Below are 23,468 nucleotides of genomic sequence, written 5' to 3'. Positions count from 1 at the left end.
CTGGAGGGCAGGGCTGCAGCACCTCCACAGCCTGGAGGAATGAGCAAACAGAAACCTCAGGAACTCAGCAAAGGCAAATTAAAAGTCCCTCACCTGGGATGGAATAAGCCCATGTAGTATAGGCTGGGCCTGAGTGGACAGGCAGCAGCTATGCAGAATAGTGCTGGTCCAAGAGACACAATCCTCATGAACAAGTGGAACATATGTCAGCAGCAAGGCCTCCTGGAGATGAAGGCTAACCCCATACTAGGATGCATTAGCAAGAGGATAGCCAGCAGATCAAGGGAAGGGAAGTGATTATTTCCTTCTGCTCCACCCTTCGGAGGTTGAGAGCACTATGTCCAGTTTTGAGCTTCCCAGTACATAAGAAGCATTGACAAACTGGAAAGGATCCAGTCCAGAGTTACTAAGATGCATGTCTAGGTCACCTAGTGACTAGGTGTACAGAGCACTTCTTATACAGAAAGAGTCACGTGAAGCTATATTTGTTTAGCCTGGAGAAGTGAAGGCCAAGTGTAATCCACTTCCTGCTTTCAACTTCTAAAAGGGCTGTTACGGAGAAGATGGAGCCAGACTTTTTTCAGAAGCGCACAGTCCAGGACAAGAGGTAATAGTCACAGGCTGCAGCAAGGGAAATTCTGGCTGGGTAAGTTGGATAATTCTTCACAGTGAGTTCTGTTGAGCACTGGAAACGGTGCCCAGAAAAGCTGTTGGAAACTCTTTCCTGGAAGATTTTCAAAGATTTTCAAAGGGCACAAGGCCCAGTGGAACCTGAACTTACTTTGAAGTTAACCCTGCTTTGAACAGGAATGTGGATTAGATGACCTCCTAAGTCTCCTTCCAATCCAAATTATTTTATGATTCTGTGATTTCCAAATCATTTTCCATCACTACTGAATAAAAAGGAATGTCAACTTGTGCATTAGGGAGAGAGAAAAGAAGAAGCTTGACTTTGTAGCCCTATAATGAGAGCACTTCTCTGGGGGGGAAGGCATATGAGTTAAACTCTTATGAAGATCGCTCTACTACAACATTACTGGGCGTTATATAAACCTTAATATCCTTGGTCAGAACTTGCAGAAAATGAATAGGGAGGGTATGCAGTGTAAGTAATGATCTATATTAAAATTTAGTTATTTTGATTAGTTTTAATTTGGAGAAGAGCTGCTGCCTCTGGTAAGTAAAATGGATTGTTAGCAAGTCTTCCAAAAAGTACTTTGCTTCTTTCTGTTACAGATAATTTCTCACTAGTTGAATTTTATTCATGCCTTTCTCAAAGTCATCTGTTCTGAGAAGTTCCCAAGTTGATAAAACATTTATTAGGGTTGTGCCAGAAAGATTTTTATTAACGTTAGCAGTATTTAGAGAGCAATCAGTGCAGAACTCTAAATAGTAATAAATTAGTTTTTAAAGGTAAGAAAGAGATGCTTTCATTAGAGCAAACACAGTCAATCTTTCAATCTTTGCCAACGTGACACAATCTTTTAAAGTCATGCAAAAATGACGTAAGATTAATTTTCTAAGATAATTGTGAAGTGACCAACACAAATATATAAAGATTATATAGCGGTATATAAAGAATGCTGAGACCAAGTAGGGACCATATTTTATTTCTGTCATGGGGCCATCAGTAGCCAAATATCACATTATAGGCCTCCAGAGAAGATGCTTGTGAAGGAATTCCACTTACAGGTTCTCAATACCGTCTTCCATAAGATCCTTAATGAAGGAAAGCGCAAAGTCCTGCACCCTTCTCAGTATAAGAGAGGCATGTTGTGCTCTCTTGTTGTGTTGCTTATCTGAAACACAAGAATATTAATAAAGGCATATTAATTTGAGCTTTTATGGATGGATGAATGTGAGCAGTCATATGTAACTGCTAAGGCTCAATGAGAGTCAGGGGTTGGAGCTAGGTCCACGTACCATGATCTGGGTAAGCTGAGAGAAGAATCTGGAAAATCCAAAACCACTGGGCAAGATCATACTGTAGTCAAAAGTCTGCTGAAGATCAGCAGCAAGGTCTTAATGCAGAATTCAGGAGGCAGGAAGCAAGAGCAAGATGAGGAAGAACAACTTCTGCCGAATGGCTTTGTCAGACAACATCAAATAGCTGATAGGGGGATGCCCACGATGCAAGCTCACAAGCCTGTCAATCTGCAGTCTGCTAAGGCAAAGACTTCCACTGTGGAAACTGGTAGTTGGAACAGTTTTGGTGCTTCTTTTGAGTTCAAGAACAATGTAATATATGCCTGGATGAACCAAGGTACCACAATATTCAAAAGCAATACATTCATCTTTGAATTTATTGAAGTCAGTAGTTCCAGTATCTCCAAATAAAAAATGAAACCTACCTTGAAACTGAACTCAGCCATACAATACCGTTTCCTTTGTACCTTCATTTTCCTGATTCACTACTTTTACCTAATTCATTGCATTTACCAAATTTGAAGCACGTCTCAACAAACATCTGCGCAGAAACTCAATTTCTATTTCTTGTGGCTGTAGTAATGGGAATTACTCTATTAGACAAACAGAAAAGTGGATCCATAATATCTACATTCTATAATGTGTTTATGAATTATAGGAATGCATAAAATTTGCCTCTATCATAATGGAAAAGCAAATTTGTCCTCCAAGCTATGTGTGTTACCTAGTATATTTTAAAAATATAAAAAGAAAAATCACAAGGGAATTGGAAAAGCCCTGAAGTTTTTCCTGATGGCATATTTTTTAGATCACTTTTAAATTTCCTTAGCTTCAAAAGGACAGTCCAACCTGGCCTTTTATTCTGCTGAGTAACTAGACATATTAGCCTTCACAATCTGACCTTTTATCTCCAGAGACCTGTTTCTTGCAAGTATAAAGGCGTTAATAGAAATCTTCAAAGAGTTCACAAATTTCTTTTGTTTTATATTTCATAGCTCCAATACAGTTCCTAATTGCTAAAATAGATCGTTTTTTTTCTTTTTTTTCCCCCGTCTAAGGCTGTAAGATAGTAGCATACAAGCTTTATTGCATCTTTTGAGAAAATGTTGCTTTAGCCATTTGAAGTCTATCAGGTTCTGCCCACGGTCCCCTGAGATTAGTGTTTAACTGCCCGCAAAGGTAGCTCAATATATAATTTTCAAAGCTGCTGTTTAAACAGGATTTTTCTAATTTTAGATCTTTCTCTGAAGTTTATGACCAGCAGCTCGTTTCTCTCCTCCCTTCCCTCAATCCACCCCAAAGCTGTATTAGCAACTTTCATTAATGCAGTTTCAGATGTTTTCCAGGCAATATCTGATGTTCCACAACCTATCGTTTCTGCATTCTCCCTGTTTCCTCTCTCAAAAACTATCCTGCCTTATTAAGGCGCTGTTTATTCTGTGGACAGGCAGATTTCAGTGCCATCCTGCCAGGTTATCTAGACAGTGAGCGGGTTCAAGGGCAGACTTCAAGTGGAAGAGAAATCCACTGAGAGCCGTGAAGCCTTCAGCCGCTGCGGGGGACTACACAAACCTTTGGTCTGCTCTAGTATGATGGCTTTTAGGATCAGATCAAATTAAAGTCCCACATATTCAAAGTGTTTTATGTGGAGTACCATCAAAGGATGAAGAGTTCCATTGAATTTAGAGGGCTGGGGGGAGTTTAGGTTTCACCTTTGAAGATCACATAAGGAACTGAACCACAGTGACATTAGAACAAGCGTTTAATCATGATATATGTGAAAAGCAGAATGGTCCTTCAGATAGGGTAGGATGCGCAGCTTCCATAGTTTCTTCTCCCTGTGGAAAAATAAAAGAAAATGCGTGGGTTTAAGTTTTAGCCCTCAGATATTGTTATCTGTAGGAAAGGCGCAGATGATGAAGGCACTCTTGGAGGAGGTCAGGTGTGCCAACAGCTGCTGCCTGTGCCCCAGTGGCTGGAGACACCCCATGAAGACCTGCAGCCATCTTGTTCCTCCCCACCACAGCCATCCTGGGACAAGAGGGAACCAGGGGACAGGAAAACAAAACACTGCTCCTGTCTGTCCTTTTCTCACTGGCAACCTCCAGCTCTAAGGAGAGAGACTGGAAGACGAGGGAATGGAGCTCTATGGGCTGGGGGCTGCTGAGGCGTAGCGCTAAGAGGAGGATGGGTATGCCCTGTGCAAGATGCGTGCCTGGCAGTGAGTGGTTGGCTGCAGTCAGCTATGGGTATGTCATCACTGGTTGTTAGTCAGATTTGGTTTACCTGGAAACCCTCAATGATAGGGGTTGTGTGCGCGAAGAGGCTGAGTGCTGGTAGAAGCCAATATGGCTGATGCTGGCACTGTTTGGGCTACCCAGGTAGTTGTCTAGGCATGGCTGTGGGTATAGCTGGGCTCAAGCTTCAACTGTTCCACCATGTGGTGTGTGTCCAAAGAAAGTCTAACTGAGAGGGGCTTGTGCCACAGCAGGCCACTCTGTCTTGGCCTTGAACGAAAGCAAGGCATTGAGTTCAAGGGCAATAAGACAACACAGCAAAAATTCAGTCCTTGAGGCCAATCAGTATTTAGGGTTTTTTTTTTACCTGTGGGGTTTTTCTCTAGATTTTGAGAATCTGTGAAAGGAAGGGAACAATTCATCAGCAACGAAAACCAGTTCACCAGATTCCTTTGTCACAGACTGCTGAAAGCACTAGACTGACGACACCAACAAGCAATGTTTGTCGATATTACTTTAGGAGGGATTAATTTAAGCTTCCTCATATCACTAAATCTCCTTCTATCATATCTCAATTTAGCTATAATTGATCTCTTCTGTCTCTATAAAGCATGCTGTAGAATGATCTATATTACGTCTGTGTTAAATTATACGCCTCTTTTAGCCTGAACACCCTCGCCTCAGTTCTCAAAATATCTTTGTTTACTTCACTAGAGCAGACATCAGAAATACTGCATTTCACTCCAGCTATGGGACTGCTCCCTTTGCCTACAAAGGCTTCTGTCCTAGTGTAAAACAAAACAGTGATTTGTCACATAATCAGTAATGGAGGATATACAACACTCCCCATCATCCTGCCGTATTAATTTCATGACTGCCGTGAGTCAAAGTCTCGAGAGGCTTTTTTTTGTGCAACTCTACTAAAAGCAATAGAGGTATTCCTACTTGCACCAAGCTACATTTTACATCTCTCAAGTTCTCTCTTGGCATGTACACATGGCAGAATTTATATAACAACATGGCTAAGAAAGCAAGCATTATATTCTACAGAGTTATCTTCAACACTAGTCCCTAATCAAGCGTACTGTGTCAGGAGCACTGCAAATTAAAAAGACACTTACTATATAGGAGGAGACATGAGACCTGGAGCTCCCGCAACGAGCTCCATTTCACTGTACAGTTGTACACATAACAGCAGTTGTAAATTGTCTGACATAAAATAGAGTTAGAAAGGTAAAGAATATTTCATAAATGTCTTCAATATTATCCAGCGCTGGCCCACAAGACCACCAACAATAAATATAATAGTGGTAAATCATACAACACTTCCTGAAGACTTATTATAAAGCTGCTGCCAACCTTCAGTTCTAAGCAAAATGTAATGTTGCACGTTGTGTTAATGTTCTGTTTGGTATAAGAGCCACTTTCAGGGTGTGCATGGCCAGAGCTTTTCCCTCATGGCCAAGAAGAGCAGCCATGCAAAGTCATTATCTGAAACTACCATTTCTGTCATTGAAATTTGTATTGGGAAACATCACTACTCAGGTAACAGTGCTTTGTGGTTTTTTTACAACCTGGATAATACTACCTGCAAGTTCAGGTAATATATCACTCCCACTGAAACTTGTAAGGATGCTTACTCTTCTGAAAATGAAGTGGGACACCAGGGCAGGCTTCTAAACTTAAAGAGGTGGGAAACGAATAAGTTGAACCCAGAGGGTTTCACTTGTGGCTGCATGAAGAACAAATTTACTGGTTTGAAAGATTCAGCGGAATTTGCCTTTTTAAGTACATTACATTTTAAAACTGGTTGACTATTTCATGCTAGTACAAGTAGAACTATTACTGCTGTTTAACTCTGTATCTGTAAATACTAACCCCTTGTCCCCTAAAAAAGGCTCTGCATTTTCTCCTTATTTACTAGGAGTGATAAGAATCCCATGCAGAATCTTACTGTTTTAACATCATTGGTTAAGAGCTTGATGAACTTTGGGGTGTTTTAAAACACTCACTAAACACATTTTAGTTTTATGTCACTTCTTTAAAATTTGTTTCTGTGGTGCTATTGTGAGTTACCATTTTTCATCTTGTTCTTACGAGTGCTGGCAGCCATGTGTAAATAGGCATATTTTGGATTCAGTCAATCTCTATCACTGCCTTGGAAAGAAACTTTTAATAATAGAATGTTTCCGTTAATCTACTTTATCTCTAAACTTTTATTGTCTTTCTTGCTTACTTTTTTACTATTCTTTTTCTTTCAGGAAGAAATACGATCAAAATGACATTAGGCTTAGTCCTAAAAGATTTTGAACACCTATCATTTTAATTTAATCTGGCAGGATCTGACAATGCTTGGCACCATTTATCATGCCCATCAAAGAACAGACAGAGAGGTTTGGCAGAGCAGTTGATTGAGTTCCCTTTTGTTAACGAAAACAATGCTGCCGACAATCCATTAAAAACATCCCATTTCTTTTTAATATTCCTGGAGTAGTAAGAATAAAGCCAGAGGGAAAGCTGAAATTGGAAGAATTGTTTTAGACTTCACTTGTCTCATTTGTGTTTAGACCTATATGGCACTGGGTCCTCCTGATAATTTTTTATTCTGATCTCTGTGGCAGAAGATAAAAGGAGGAATGGAAATGCCCCAGAAACTTGCTTTTGACATTCAAAAGCAGCTGCACTAAATCCCTGCTGTCTAAACATATAACCCCTATTAAAATAGATTTATTTTAGGTTTTGTTCCTACTGAAAATCACATCTGGGTGTCCAGGCTTATCTACCACCCAAGTTTTCAAAAGTTACATTTTAATACACTTAATTTTTTTTTTTAAATATATTAAATGTGATTTTTAAATGTAAATTTTTAAAAATAGAATACATTTAGATTTTATTGATACGATGTATTGCTTTTTGAGTTATCATGATACTTCACTTGTATTTTTAGATGTTTTGCATAGCCACAAAGGATGGAAACATTTTTTTCCTTTTAAAAACTATTACTAGTATAGCCTGTACATGAAACTTGATAAGATCAGGTCTGGATCTGAACTTTTCAGCAAAAGTATGTACTTAGAAATTAGCTTGTTGATTCACGTCCTCCATTCTGTTCACAACATTTTAGCAAAAACAGGAGAAGCAGCATTCACTTGCTGCTCCATTTACCAATGATACACTTTCCCAAATTTAATCCAAAAAGAAATCATGTGTGCATTTTGATTTGCATCAGTGTTTAGCTTTTAACACAAAGAAATCTAATTAAAGGTGTAATGCGTATGCTACAGAATACCCTAAAGTATGTCATCCCATTTTAAAAGAAAACTGTATGTATAGATGTAACTCTGCCCTATTTCCTCTCAGCAATCCCACCTTTTGAATCCTAGAATACACAGAGGTGTTCTCCTGCCTCTTTCTGACAGTGTTTCTTGGGGTCATAATGCAGTCTTTCCATCTGTGATGGGTGCCCAAATCTAATCCGCAGCTGAGTTGTAACATTTTCTAAATGGATAACCTTGAACTCTGCTGACCTGCCAAACAGTACTCAACAAAACTGTTCCAGATCCTCTCCTTCAGTTTTTATTGTCTTTGAATCTTTGCAATTGTGTAATAATTGCACAAAATAGAGAAAAATGAGAGGTTTCATTAACATAAACAAAATCTATGTAAATTATTCATGGCGATTTACCATTTTCAGTTGCCAAAGCCTCACTCTTGGTTCATTCAAATTTTTTTTTTAATAGCAATAAGTTTGGTTAGATTTTAATGCAAATGAAGCTATTCTAAATTAAGGCTTGCTTCTCAAATACTTACTGCAAACAAGCAGCACACACCCTATCCTCTTACCCTGCGGAATAGTAATTTGAAAACAAAGGTAGAGCGGATAAATCAACTCAGATTTAATTTATTCATTAAATACCACATATGTCCACACATGCTTCTTATTCGGGTTACAAAGCATAAACCAACCAAGACACCATAAAAATAACACGATAACAGCATATTACAAGAAATGAAAAGCAAACATATTTGGAATTGCTAAATAAGTAAATGACACATAAATTTGTAAGTTGATTTATAACCTTTTTAAATTTAGAAAAAAGTTTAAAACTTATCAACTTCTCCCAGGTTTAGGAAAATTAAATAGTGGTTGTTTTTTTGGTTTCTAGTTGTTTCTTGGGGTCTTTTTTGGTTGTTTTATTTTCTCCCCACCCAGTGAGCAATTGTGTTAAAATCAGAGGACATAAAGCGATTATCTGGTGACTCAGCAGGACTGTTTTATTCAGTTTGAGTCTATTTCCGTGGCAGGCAATACTTGTTGCACTTTTATCCCTCAGACTTGAATTAATATCTTAATGTGCAGAGTATGAATCTATTTTTTTCAATTATTTGCAGGCCTGGAATCCATCCTTCTGGGAGGTTCAATGAGACTACTTGTGAGCACAGAGAGCTACACCAGAAGCCAGTGTGTTTTAATACTAGAGAAAAATACACTTTTAAAAACCATAGAGTACAGTATTAATGCACATAAACAGGATATATCAAACAAAAATTTCACCCAGAGTCTGTGTAAAAAAAAAAGCCTTAAAATGCTTTTCATTTTAAGATGGACTTGATTAGTTTATAAGGTCTGACTGATAATATAGAAAATATCATTACACCAGAAAAAAAACGTTCTGTACTGAAATACGGAAATTTCTTCATGATAAATGTTCACACTGAGATTTTGCCATCTCGATGAGGAGTTGTGCAGGATATCAGGACACATTCGAGGTGCAATGTCCAGGAAAAAAAAATATACTCTATTAAAATGCTGACACAAATTGCGCATTTGTTTTAAGGCTGTTCTAAAAATAATTCCTCAGGTCTATTAAATGGAAACAGAATAAAATATTCTTCAGTTATACTAAATTTCACTTTGCCTACATGTGAACCTAAAGGCAAAATCCAGCCATTATGAAGGCTCTGGCTTCCCAGGGCTTGTTTACAATTTATACCAGTGCAAATTTCTCTGAAGTAAATATTTTAGGTAGGGAATGTATCCTCCATGAGCACTAGCATTATTCTCTTTATATCTGTCTCAGCTTAGCGAACCTCTAGCAGTTAGTCAGCAGTAGAACTAGCTTCTGGTTTTCTTTACATGTTTCATCTTTCAGCAATAAAAAAAAAAATAAATGCTGCCTTTCTTCTTACAGGAAGCCTTCTTTTTCTTTTTCTTTTTCTTTTTCTTTTTCTTTTTCTTTTTCTTTTTCTTTTTCTTTTTCTTTTTCTTTTTCTTTTTCTTTTTCTTTTTCTTTTTCTTTTTCTTTTTTTTTCTTTTTCTTTTTCTTTTTTCTTTTTCCTTTTCTTTTTCTTTTTTTTCTTTTTCTTTTTCTTTTTCTTCTTTTTCTTTTTTTCTTTTCTTTTTCTTTTTCTTTTTTTATTTTTGCAGAAGTGTACACAAATGCATGCACACACATATTATTACAGAAGCCTGTTACTTGAAGAAAAATGTCACATAAAGACATGTTAGGTAACAGTCACACTTATTAGTCTCTCATACCAAATTTCCTAAAAATAATTTTGGACTGCAGCTAGCAAGTCCAGGTGATTTTTTTCTGCCCTGTATTTCTTTAATTTCTTTCTTCTGACAATATTGAATTTTCTATCACCTAAGTCAAAAGCACTGAATTCTTCCAGTGTTTTATTGTCATATATGTTGAGAAGGTGAATTCAGTCTTTTTGTTTCTCCTGTTGTTTTTTTAGTTTCTTTATCTTGTTTTGCTTGTTTTTCTTCTTATATTTGTATTGCTGTATTTGAAATTTTAGCTTTATTGCTATTTTTAATCTTTACTCTGATTTTATTTTGTAATTAATTTCAATTCCCTAGCATTTACAGCAATCAAGTCAATGTGGTTATAGTGTTAGCAGTACTCTGTTTTGCTCAATTAATGTGAATTTCTTGCAGTGTGTAAATTTTTAAGTACAAGAAATTTTAAAAGTGCAGATTGAAACTATGTAATTTAACAACTTTTAAAAGTATTTTTTTAAAACCATGAAGTATCTTGGAAATATCAAAATCTGTACTCAGACTCTAAATTTCAATTAGCACCTTAAAAATTGAAAGAACTCAAGTTTAGAAGGCATGTAAGTTTTCCCACTCAGTGACACCATAATGTTCTTAACAAAACTTTGAGGTTTTTCTTCCAAAGTATTTACAGAATGCTTCTCCTCAAGGACAATTGTATAGCTACCTTGGATTCACCTTAAATGAACAATTTGAAAACTAAAGAAAAAAAAGGAATGCAGTACTGGAATGATGTGTGTTTCACATATGTCCTGAGAAAGCAAGGGAATCTAGAAGTAAATGTATTGCAAGTTCACAGAAACTTTTACACACAGGTATAACAACAAATCTGTTGAAACTATTGGAGCCCAATTTGTGAAGAAATCGGCCATCTCTAGCAGAAGTGAGTGAGCATTATTAGAATCAGAGCTAACTTTACAGAAAGCTATTATTAATTGCTATCTAAATTGAATTTGATATGGCAGAGTCTGAAATATTTGCTCAAGAAACTACAGAGCATGTCCGTCTATTAATTCATTAAGAGTGCAATCTCCCAAACATTGGCAGAACACTGGCAGAAAAATTGTGGTTAACAGCACACAGTTCACTGGAGCTAGAAAGCACCAGCTTTACAGCACCTCCTTTACATTAATATAAAGCAATGCTTTATGAGGCAAATGATCAGCTCTTCTGGATTCCTCACAAAATATTTTTAGGGACAAAGGTTTAAAAAAAAGGATATTTGGTGGTGGCTTTTTTTTTTCTTTTTCTTTTTACTACAATCAGACACAGAGGGTGTTACTCATCTCTCTAGAGGCTGACCTCTACAGTATTGATGAACCAGTTACCATAGACTGTCTTTATAATCAGTAGACAGACACAGGTCTACACAGGACATGCACTCTCATCCTAATTAGGTCAAATGACTCTGATGTAAACCTTAACATGTACATTTATCTCTCCTGAATAACATAACCCTAAGGTCATTAGCTCAGGGGCAGATTCCCCAAGCAGAAACACTTAATGTTACATGATATAATTGCACTTCACTCTTTATTTACCTTTGTTTATGCAACTTTTGTCCTGTTTGAGTGACATCTGCACTCCTGTATTACAGTTAGCCTACTCAGTTAAAACTGCGTACTAATCCAGTGGTCCTTGGTTTATTGATTTTCAATGTTTTCATACATCTCAGGTTACAGAATGTAGAATATATTTAGTGACCTACATTGGGATTACCTGATTTTAAAATATACAGAAGTTACATGTAAATATTTTTGACAGGAACAAGACTTTCATAGTGCTAGTGACAAACTACTAATGATTGTCCAAATGTAACTTCACCCCTCCCCGCCTTGTACTACATTTCACTGACTGAAACACATTGGTCTTCATAAAACCCACTGTGTATGGAACAAAACACACAGGGAATTGTTACTTATCATTTAAGCGTTTCTTTGTGCATGGCATTTGTGGTGGGTTGACCCTGGCTGGATGCCAGGTGCCCACCAAAGACACTCTATTACTCCCCCTCCTCAGATGGACAGGAGAGAGAAAACATAACAAAAGGCTCGTGGGTCGAGTTAAAGACAGGGAGATCACTCACTAATTGCAAACCTGCTCCAGCGTGGGCTCCCCTCTCCATGGGTCCACAGGTCCTGCCAGGAAACTGCTCCAGCGCGGCCTTCCCAGGGGGTCACAGCCTCCTTTGGGCACCCACCTGCTCTGGAGTGGGGTCCTCCATGGGCTGCAGGTGGATATCTGCTCCACTGTTAACCTCCATGGGCTGCAGAGGGACAGCCTGCCTCACCATGGTCTTCACCATGGGCTGCAGGGGAATCTCTGCTTTGGCGCCTGAAGCGCCTCCTGCCCTTCCTTCTTCACTGACTTCAGTGTCTGCAGAGTTCTTTCACATGTTGTAACTTCTCTCTCTGGCTGCAATTGCTGTTGTGCAGCAACTTTTTCCCCTTCTTAAATATGTTATCCCAGAGGCGCTACCACTGTTGCTGATGGGCTTGGCCTTGGCCAGTGGTGGGTCCGTCTTGGAGCTGGCTGGTATTGGCTCTATCAGACATAGGGGAAGCTTCTAGCAGCTTCTCACAGAAGCCACCCCTATAGCCCCCCTGCTACAAAAAACTTGCCATGCAAACCTAATACAGCATCTTACCAAAACATAAGGAGGAAAGGTTTCTCTCCTAATGACCTTGCAATCCATATACATTTACAGATTAAATACGATTTTTAGCTGCAACACAAACATAATTCAAATATTTCACTTCCTATGTAAGAGATGACATGCCTCATATTCTGGAAGGCTTAGTTAGGACTAAAATGGACTGTTCCTTGGCTGAATAAAGTAAGAAACTAGCATAGCAGTACTGTAACCTGAAATATCAGAGTCCTAGTATGATTTTTTTTCCAATCATTTTAGCCTGTTTTCTGAATAAAACAAAAAAATTACAGTCTAAATCCAACAGAAGATAATGGTACTGCTACATATGAATTACCAAATAGGAAGTTATGAAACAGTAGAGCATTGTACTTTTATATTAGGAATGAAAATTTCGTGTTTCTGGTTCTGTTGATGGATCCATGCCAAATTCATGAAAGTGGGAGAATTTCTAAAGTGGCAGAAGAAGCATAACAGATGAATAAACCTGAAATTACTGTTATAGAAAAAAATGTGGAGAATTAAATAGAGAATAATCATCTTTTCCCAGGAGCTGTAAACCTCTCTATAGGAAGGATGTAATTCTCTATTAAATTCTACAGGCTGATTAAACCTTGAACAGAAAGAACCTGATCTCTTGTTACATTTCTTAACTTTGTAGAGGAATTTTTTCATAACTGTGTTTTATTCTACAGAACCTATAGAAATGCATCTTCCACTTCACTAGGTCTACTGCATACTACATTTCCTGACTGCAAAATATAGCTAACAAAGTTCATCCTTTGTGAAAAGAAACATTTATGCTTCCACTGAGCAAGCCAGCATCTCTTCTTAGTGTCAAAGGGTGAAAGGAGTAGATGTTAAGGATGTTGAGATGTTCTGCAAAGGAATGAAAGAGCACAGTGGAACCAAAGCCCATTATACATAATGCCCACAAGAGTGGGCACATAGTCATGAAGAGTACTAAAGCTCCTGCTGTTCTTATGTCCACCTGAGACACCTGGCTTAGGACCATGGTTACCACTAATATTATATATAGCTGTGCTTCACTCTAATGGAGCATTAAGGTGAAAGACTTGAGTCTGCAGCTGTAGAATCATAGAATCATAGAATTGTCTAGGTTGGAAGGGACCTTTCAGATCATCAAGTCCAACCATCAACCTAACACTGACAAAACCACCACTAAACCATGACGCTAACCACCACGTCTACCCGTCTTTTAAATACCTCCAGGGATAGTGATTCCATGACTTCCTTGGGCAGCCTGTTCCAATGCTTGACAACCCTTTTGGTGAAGAAATTTTTCCTAGTATCCAACTTAAACCTCCCCTGGTGTAACTTAGGGCCTTTCCTTTTGTCCTATCACTTGTAACTTGGGAGAAGAGACCAACCTCCCACTCTCTACAACCTTTTTTCAGGTAGTTGTAGAGAGCGATAAAGGTCTCCCCTCGTCCTCCTTTTCTCCAGGCTAAACAATCCCAGTTCCCTCAGCCACTCCTCATAAGACTTGTGCTCTATACCCTTCCCCAGCTTTGTTGCCCTTCTCTGGACATGCTCCAGAATCTCCAGAATCTATCTTGTAACACACAAGTTTATCCTACACTAGTTAGTCACGCACATTTTGTCATCTGTATGGCTCTCCAGACTCCTCCGACTGCATTGAACAAAAGCACCATAAATATCTCAATCTCTGAGGTGCCGTAGTGTATCTGAGATATCCACACGGCGCTGCCAGATATGATGTAAGACGTGTGGTAGACCTGTGTCCTTCTGAAAGGCCATGAAGGAAATCAAAGAGAAGCTTAAATGGCAGTGGACCTTGTGTGTGGATTGTTGAATCAAGCCATAGAGTACCACTGAGAATAATGGAAACTTAGGTAGTTCACGTGTACATCTCTATCTATAGACACGTACATTTGGTCTTCTCAACCTGTAAGCTAAATCCCACCCATTTTATCTCATTAAGTTCTGTTCAATTGCCGAAACAGAATTGTTGAGTGCCATTCAAAATTTTCTAGGGTATCTGGGAGATACCTGAGGCTGGGAGATTTGGACCAGCAGAAAGAGAAGACCCCCTCTTCTGGGCCAGCATCTAGAAGACAGAGGGAATACACCAGGGTCTGTGTTTAGCTCACTGCCAATATTACACAGCTGTGTTGAAACTCCATTATAGAGTTTGACTTTATTTTGGATTTAGTTTTATTTCTAGATGTGGGGAAGCATTTTATAGAATAGGGTAAAAGAATATGTAAAAGAGATCTTTAGTAAAGTCTTCTGGAGTACCCATTGCTTGCCTGAGAATAAATTCAGAGGGTCAAGGGGTCCTCTTCAGTCCTGTGTTCCTAACTAAAGAAATCATTTACTATTAGTTTAAATGTTTGTAGTTTTGAAGCTGACAAAATAGATCAACCTCTGCTACCAATCCTTTGGCTAGCATGTGTTCATGGCTAAGTTAACAGTTTTACACTTTCCAACAAACTAAATCAGTCATGTTCAGATGGCTCTCCCAATATTTTTCTTATCTGATCATTGCATGACTTTTGAAGCGTCAGTTCTTCATTCTGTACTAGAAATGGAAATGAATCCTATCTCAACTTTATGTGAGTGCACATATGTTTGTAAATGTTATGAGGCATCAGGCCAGCCCTGCAAAACAGCTTCAGAAAGCCCTGAGGAACCATTAAAGTAGTGGGATGCTGTGTCAGTCCAAAGTGCTCTGGATATGTTTCTTCAAGAAGCCTGAGGAAGACAGACCATGTGAGCAGGAGAATTTCTAAATAACATGTTAAGCCAGCTGGTTTGAGGCTTGGTGATACATTTTATTTCAGCACCAAGCATTATATAGACATGATTAAAAATAATGACAGCAAACAGATGGTCACTCTTCATGGAATTATACTAAAGACATTTGTGGAATTTTTTTTTTAATGTATTGCAACAAAATAATATATTTAACAATCATGCAGTGTCTTAAAAAGTGAAGAAATTTTAATGATGTTCTAGTCAGCTTGTTCAGTAAGAATTTTTCACCTAAAAAGATGATAGAACTGAAATATAAACATGCTTCCAAATATTTTGGACATTAGCTATAAATAACATTTAGTTAAAATCTGTGTAAAATGCCAGTGTAATAAAGCATGTTAATAGTGTTTGGAAAGATTATCTTCCTTTTTCAGGAATATAGACATATTGTTCAGTAAGGAAAGATGCAGACATATTTAAAAGCTTTAATCTCATGAAAAGCTTGATGTGGACAGAGAACATTAGTTGCTTTCAGGGTGAATACCCTTTATAAATACAAATATTTTTAATAGTGATGAAGGGCAAGCTGGTAACAAAGGGTTATTGAGAAAGACCAGTGAATAATCTCATCATATGCATCAATCTTACACATCCCATGAGCAGGTCTCTTCACTTATTTCCCTTCAGTGTGCCATTAAGGCCTCATTATGAATTTCTCCGTCAGGTTCAGTCTTATTGACTTCAGTTTTGTCTGATTGAAGAGTATATGCTTGGTCTTTACTTGTGTGAGCAATTTATAAGTTTTGAAAGAAACTTTTCTCTCTGTATACTTCAGTTGAACCTTGTTTTTCTGCTAGCTTTGCTTACAGCAGATGATGCTGAGAATATGGGTCAGGACTACAAAATTGCAGTATTGTACTGTCAGCCGGTCTTTGTGAAACTCCACTGGGGTTGTGTGCCAGCACACAAAACGTGTGTTTTCTCCCCTTCAGATGTGTGTCCCAGATGAAGGATGGCTGTGTGTGGCAGCATCTGTGGCTATTCCATTAGCTCAAGGAACAAAGACCTGCACTGCAGAGCTACAGATTCCACCTCTCCTCATAGCTCCCCTGAGTGGTCTGTGCAGTTCCCTGTAGGAGAAAATAGACCTTATTTTCAGTTTGATTCTTCTAGAAAATGGTAATTATACATTTGGAAATCCTGATCTTACAGAATTTTTTTTACGGTTTTTAAGTTATTAAACTACCAGAATATCAGAGCTGCAAAGGCAAGCACTTAAATTATCAAATGTATTATTTAAGGTGCCTAAATCTGGTAAATCTGATTCTTTCATGTAGTCTCAACAGTATCTACCTTTGTAACAAATGAAGCAAGGGGCCCACCTGAAAAATACAAGGTGATCTAGTATCAAAAGGGTACACTGAAAAAGAAGCAGATTTAAGATTGCTTAGGCACCTTAAATAATACATTTGATAATTTGAGTGCTTGACTTTGCAGCTCTGATATTCTGCTAAAATTCATGAGGTTTTGCCTGTAAGACCCCTACCTTGTTTACTGCAGAGACGGATGTGTTTGTGGTAATTTCAGCAGGGAATTAAGGAGCATAGAGGTTTTTTATTGTGGTTAATGTAGACAAATATCACCCTGGACATACTTCTGCCACAAGTGTCCTTAAATGAAAAGTGATGCAATAAATATTTCTCATTCATTGCCTATTTGGAGTACTTGGAATGGAATTCTTCTAATTTCATAGAATCATAGAATCATAAAATGGTTCGGGTTGGAAGAGACCGTAAAGATCATCTAGTTCCAACCCCCTGCCATGGGCAGGAACACCTCCCAGTAGATCAGGCTGCTCAAAGTCCCACCCAGCCTGGCCCTGAACGCTTCCAGGGATGGGGCATCCACAACTTCTCTGGGCAACATGTTCCGGTGTCTCACCACCCTCATAGTGAAAAATTTCTTCCTAATGTCTAATCTAAATTTACCCTCTTTCAGTTTGAAGCTATTATCCCTTGTCCTATCACTACATGCCCTTGTAAAATGTCCCTCTCCATCTTTTCTGTAGGCCCCCTTTGGGTACTGGAATGTCGCTATAAAGTCTCCCTGGAGCCTTCTCTTCTCCAGGCTGAACAACCCTAACTGTCTCAGCCTGTCTTCATAGGAGAGGTGCTCCAGCCCTCTGATCATCTTCCTGGCCCTCCTCTGGACTCATTCCAGCAGGTCCATGTTGTTCTTGTGCTGAGGACTCCAAAGCTGGATGCAGTACTCCAGGTGGAGTCTCACGAGAGAAAAGTAGAAGGGGAGAATCACCTCCCTCAACCTGCTGGCCACACTTCTTTTGATGCAGCCATCTTCCTTTATGGACATTGGAAAGGAATAGACGTTACTAGATTGTCATCCCCCTGACCTCTCTTGTTCTCCATCTTGAGAAAGACTGGAGAAATCCTAACACCTACAAACTGCAAGTGAAATCAAAAGAAGATGTATTTTGATAATAGAAAATCATGTTCTAAATGTTTCATATGTGGCACAAAAGATTAATGGACACTTGTGTTGGCACTGTGTGGATGTGTCAGCTTAGTTCTGGAAACAATTTATGCATGCAAAAGAAGGAATCTTTCCAATTTCAAGCCTCCATATGCTCTTCAATAAACATGACAGGTCAGTGTCTTGGACTGGCATCAGCTCAAGACTCTGTGCACCAGGTGACATTCCCAGTAGTGCACTGCAGGATATGTGTAGGCAAGTCTTAAATCTCATTTAACTTAGTGGTCCAGTTGGACAATACATTATTTCAAATTTCTGAAATGCAAGGACAATGTCCAGATCAAAATTAAAAAGCAGCATGCATGATAAATGTGATTTGGAGGTACATGTATAAAGACTCAAATATAAAATAGCATTTAATATTTATGAGTTTAGAGCTAAATCCCATGTCCAGTAGAATTCCCTCTGTGGATCTTTGTGAGTATTTAGTCAGCTTGCAAATTCCTTGTGTCCTTCCAGTTAACTGAAGGAGGTTAAATTAAAAAAGTATCAGTGTGTATAAGCACATAAATAAACAATGTGACTTAATCTTTGTGTATCAGGTGGCTAGCGTGTCTTGATGGTTTTGAGAGCTTGAATATATGGGGGGAACAGAAAAGAGAGCAAAATCCTGAGCTGGTATGTAGAGCTTGGCTGCAATGGTTACAACTGTTTTTATCAGCTGAGAATTTAGGTGCTCTTATTACTCCATTATCATATGCCGTAAATCCTACAGCCCACACTATACCATTATGCGTGTTGTTTACGCTGTGCGTTTGGAAAAAAAGTTAAAAAAAAAGAAGAAAATTTTAGAAATATTTTGGTTCATTTTTTTTTATTGTTACTATTTTTCATGCCCTTCTACTTGGAGTCAGGTTGGCTTCTTTACCATGCCCTCCAGAGCATGGGATACAGACGGCGAGGAAAATGATAGCTAATAAATTTTTGAAGCCTCTAAAAATTACCTTCTGTAAAATAGCTTTTCTATACATAATAATGTCACTGTTTTACGGCTTGATGTTGTCTGACCTTCCATTATGAGAAGCTGAGGCCCTTTTTCAATGGTGTAAAGCTCACATTTATAGCCTTATGTGGTTGTAAGATATTGGCCCTTAAACACAGTCCTTGCAGGATAGAGAGAATTGCCTGTTCTGGGGCTCAGTATTATTTGAATGCATAGGAAGGGAAACAGGGAAAATATGATTTTGATACTGCATGTCTGAAAAAATACACTTCAGAAATACATTTAAAACTAAATATAAAATTTTGACGCTAAAAGCCCCAACATATCACTGACTACCAAGATTTCACTCCACTCTGTTGATTCATTACCATGGTTCTCTGTGGGAATACAGTACTAGCTGCAGTAGAAGTCATTTGGAAGCAATCCTAAAGAATTTATTCCAACATCCATTGAGTTAATAAAGCTTTTAATGAGATAGAGTAAGAGAAGTAGCAGACCTTAACTGGGTAGTTTTGCAAAGTGAGGCATACTTAAGGTTACTCACAAATGAGGTTTATTTTAGAAAATCCAATCACTAGTTTTCCAAAATCCACAAAGCTATAACATCACTGTTCATCAGAAAAGTGTTAGACTTCCTGTGTTTATATTGTAAGCTTAAAACTGTATATTTGTGATATCTGAAAGATGCATTTCTTCAAAATATTTAAGTGCAAGAACCGTAAATGTTCAGTGTTGAATGGTTGTTTTTTTATTGTTTTGGGTTTTTTTTTTTTTTTAATGTATTTACCACCTGTGGTTATTAACCCTCAGCATTAACAAATTCAGGATTACAAACACCTGCTACTGCTTCTAGCTTAGTCCCTTACCAGGCTCAAACTTTACATTGTTGGAAGGGGAATTTCATCTTTCACTGCAGAAATTATGCACATATTTTATTTGGTCAAAAATACGGGAATCCCATACCTTTATTGGAATTCTGCTTGCTGTTTGTAAACCTGATATTTGTGTTCACAGTTCAGAGCAGATGATGAATAAATATGAAGTGGGTAGGATGGAATAAAGGGTTAGAGACTTTAGCAATTTCTTTTATTGGGTACCTTATTTGCAACTATAAAATTTGTACTGTGCTCTTGAACCATATTAAGATGCAAGGAGTTCACGTTTACCATACCTGTGTGGGAAAGAGCTTATTTTATATTTGAACACTCTCTGCATGTTGGATTTTTAGAACACAGGTTTCCAAACTCAGTGACATTAGATTGAATCTTTTCGTATGGTTACTTTAGCATGAAAATCTTTTTCTACTTAGAAAAATTTTGTGTTTTAAAGTGCTGCTGAAGCTGCACAGGAGTTTTATCCACAGTAAATCATCATGAAAGATCACAATATTGAGTCTCAGAGGTTTCAGAAATATTAACATTCCAATAGGATGCTAAAGATCTTTTTTTACCAGCAAGAACGTGATGTAACTTGACCTTATAATAGGAAAATAGGATTTTTCTATTCAGGTTTTTCTAAATGCAGTATCAGTGCAGATGTGGGCAGAAAGACATCATAGTGTTTCAAATACCTCTTACAGTAATTACATTTGCAGTGCTAGTAAGGAAGCTGTATTTAAGTTTTTCTTTTAGGAAATCAAAATTAAGTACTCCTATTGTTATCTCCTCTTCATATCTCTCACATGTGCATTGTATTAGGCTTTTCTTTTACAAGGAATATTGCAGAGGAATGAACATTTTGTGCAAGGATCCCTGAATGCTTCAGTTCAGTTAATTTAAGGAAAGAGATTAATAGAAATTTCAGCTGAACACAAAAGCAACCCATAAACCTTGAGACACTTGCTTAAAAATTGCTTTTTCATGATTGCTGAACACTACATTGCTATTCTGTATTTTTTGAAAAAATGTAGTGTGTTGCTCTAGTATGATCAATTGTCTTGTCCAGTGTGAGTATTTTACTATTGTCTGGGTATCTTCAAATTTAGATCTTAAGTTATTATTCAGATGCAGATTTTGATAAATATAAAAATGGAGCCTTAAAAACCAAATAATAATGGATTAGATGGAAAGACTATAAACACAGGAGCGGGATAACTGCAGGAGCAACAGTGGTTCTCAGATTACAGCCTACCTAAAGAACAATCTTCATGCAAAGCAAATAAGAGAAAAGTGACAGATACAGTATAAGGCTAATGCTATGTCAGACACTAAGGAAATATTATAAGACAGTATTGATAAAAATTTGAAAGCTTGCTTTAAGTGTTCTCCTAGCTCAAAAGCACTCCAAAGTCTTTGGGAAGAAAAAGACTTTTATGTACTGCTTTAATTAGTTTCTTTTCTTTTTTTCTTCTGCTGTCACAAGGGCAAGAACAGCTGACTCTCAGGGTCATGGCAAATTGATTTTGTGTTGTACACTTAAAAGGAGAATTCTAAAGTTTTGTTTTACTATTACTTGTTTTGAAAGATTTCAATTTTTATTATTGATTTTAATTTCTTTTTTCTTTGCTGTAAGATGCTTTAGGAACAAATGACATCATTTCCATGGAGCAAAAGTATACTGCTGAATGTAATACCTGTGAGTATTTTGATGTTGTACACCAAATTTGAAACAAACCAGACCAAAACCCCTAATGCATTAGAAAAGAACTGCAATGACTATTATGTGTTTTTTTGTTAACTGTAACAGATTTGCTCCTTCAAAGGGCATAACCCTCAATATAGGAGGTGGGGGTTGGAGGGCAGAGAGCTAATCGTGGGATTAATGTAGATTTCATTTATAATCCCTCCTGTGTTTATATGCTTTTATCCACTGTTAGTGTGGAAACAGGACAAATCCTCTCTTAATTCTCGTTATTAATGAAGATTTGTCCAAAGGCTTTATTGTGCCTTCAGTGGAAGCCTTGTGCTCGGGAAATGCATAAGCTTACCATTGCAGCTGGAGGACTTAGAGGTATTATTCCTCAGGGACTTGCAGTACCATTGCAAGTTCAAGATATGCATGGTGGGAGCACGTCTGTGGATACATCACGTCACATTGCACGCTGTTCTGATACAGATAGGACTTGGATGTGGAGAGCAGTGCTTGCCACCGGTGCCATGCTGCCATCCATCCTGGCTCCTGGCCGTTGTCACAGAGTTATGCTGAGCCGCACCAAGTTACTCTGAAGAGTGCAGAAATCCTGAGCAGGCACACTACTCGAACAAGACACCTAACATTTGCCCCAGCTTCTTTTCGCTCATTTAAGGTTTTGGTTCATAGTTAACATGGTAACGCCTGAGCTCAGAAGAGAGGATGACAACTGTTGTGAATGACACGAGGAAAGGGATGGATATTACATACAATAATTTCACAAAAGTTAACCATTTCAACTTTGCACATTCTTGGCCAGAGCCAAATTGCTGAAGTATCTTTTTCCAAATACTAAACACCCCCTGCCCCCCACCCCACCAAACTCAGCTGAGTGTTGCACAAAGTCCTTTGCTGTACTTTCTGGTTGAAGAATTTGGGTCAAGGACTTACACACCACCTCTACTTTTGGAACTTCTTAGAAGGTACTTCTGAGCATTTTTTTGGTTACTGGACTGTACTTTTAGAACATGCCTAACTCTACTGAATATACAGTTGCTGAGGTCTCTAGTTTGAAGGTCTGATATGAGGTGCCCAAATTTTAGTGCTGTGTAAGAAAGACAGCTGATAAAAACTGAACGGTCTTTGCTTTTTGTTCTTTATTGACAGCCTCAGTACAGGATTGTTTGTCTGAAATGTCTGTCTCTGAATTCTAACCAGTTCATCTTGAAGACTATGTTATAATCAAATGTTTTATTATCTTTGTTTGTGTTGATGTTCTATCAGAAAATATGTTGTTGGGAGCTTGTGCCTGACCAATTTACAACATTAATAAATAGATTATCTGCCCTTCCCTGTGGTTTGAGTCAGCATTGTGGAGTGTGCAGGCTGAGCTACAAAAGGGACATGGAAGGAAAAAAAACAACAAATATTCACAAGATTATAACAAGAATGCCTCAAATTATAAGGGAGAGAAGTCTTACAAAGGTTTTGTTGATGAAATTACTTTCTTCACGGCATGAAAATTAAAGAATCCCTGGACCCAAGCCCCTTTAATACCCCAAACAAGGCTCTTGCTACCACAGGAAGTCAATTATCTCCATGGCAACCAAAACAAATAGTGAATATTGCCTTAGCAGCCACGAAGAATAAAAGGTGCATCTAAAATTAATTTATGTCTTGGGATCAGACACTTGAGATGAGAGAACTGGTCCATAAAGTACCCCTGAGGAGCTAGTAAAAGGAACACAAAGTCAGTCCCTTGTTGAGTTAACGAGGGAACTAGGCTTGGAGTGCATAAATTTGCTTTTTTTCTTTTTTAAAAGAAGAATGTTGCCAATGTGTCCATATTTACATGGATACTCCCTTAACTCTCCTCTATAAATGTAATTCTTGACAAAGAAGGTTTGGTAATAATTGCCTGAAAAGACAGTTACCTCGTAATCTCCCTCATTGTGCAGAAGGATCTGTTCTTTATTGTGTTAATTAATTTGGGATGAATGAATTTCTTCCCATTTCCTTCCCTGTCTAAAAAAAACCCCAGAATTTGTTTCATAAATATTCCAGTAGAATAAAGGGAAAAAGGATTAGTGTGCAGACCTGGAACTATACAAAGATTCTATTACATTTATAAAGTGAGAAGACAAACTCATGATATAGTTACTTGTAAAATAAATTAAAATAGCAAAAAGACCACCAAAATCATGTGATTTCTGTGCAACAGTGCAGCTAATCTAGATACTTTTGCATTTGCAGCCAACACCAATACCATATTTCTCCTCAGAATCCTCC

This window comes from Rissa tridactyla, chromosome 1, assembly GCF_028500815.1.
Source record: "Rissa tridactyla isolate bRisTri1 chromosome 1, bRisTri1.patW.cur.20221130, whole genome shotgun sequence".
NCBI classification, from domain to species: Eukaryota; Metazoa; Chordata; class Aves; order Charadriiformes; family Laridae; genus Rissa; species Rissa tridactyla.
The sequence above is the reverse complement of the archived record's forward strand: the minus strand, read 5'-3'. Positions refer to the sequence as shown.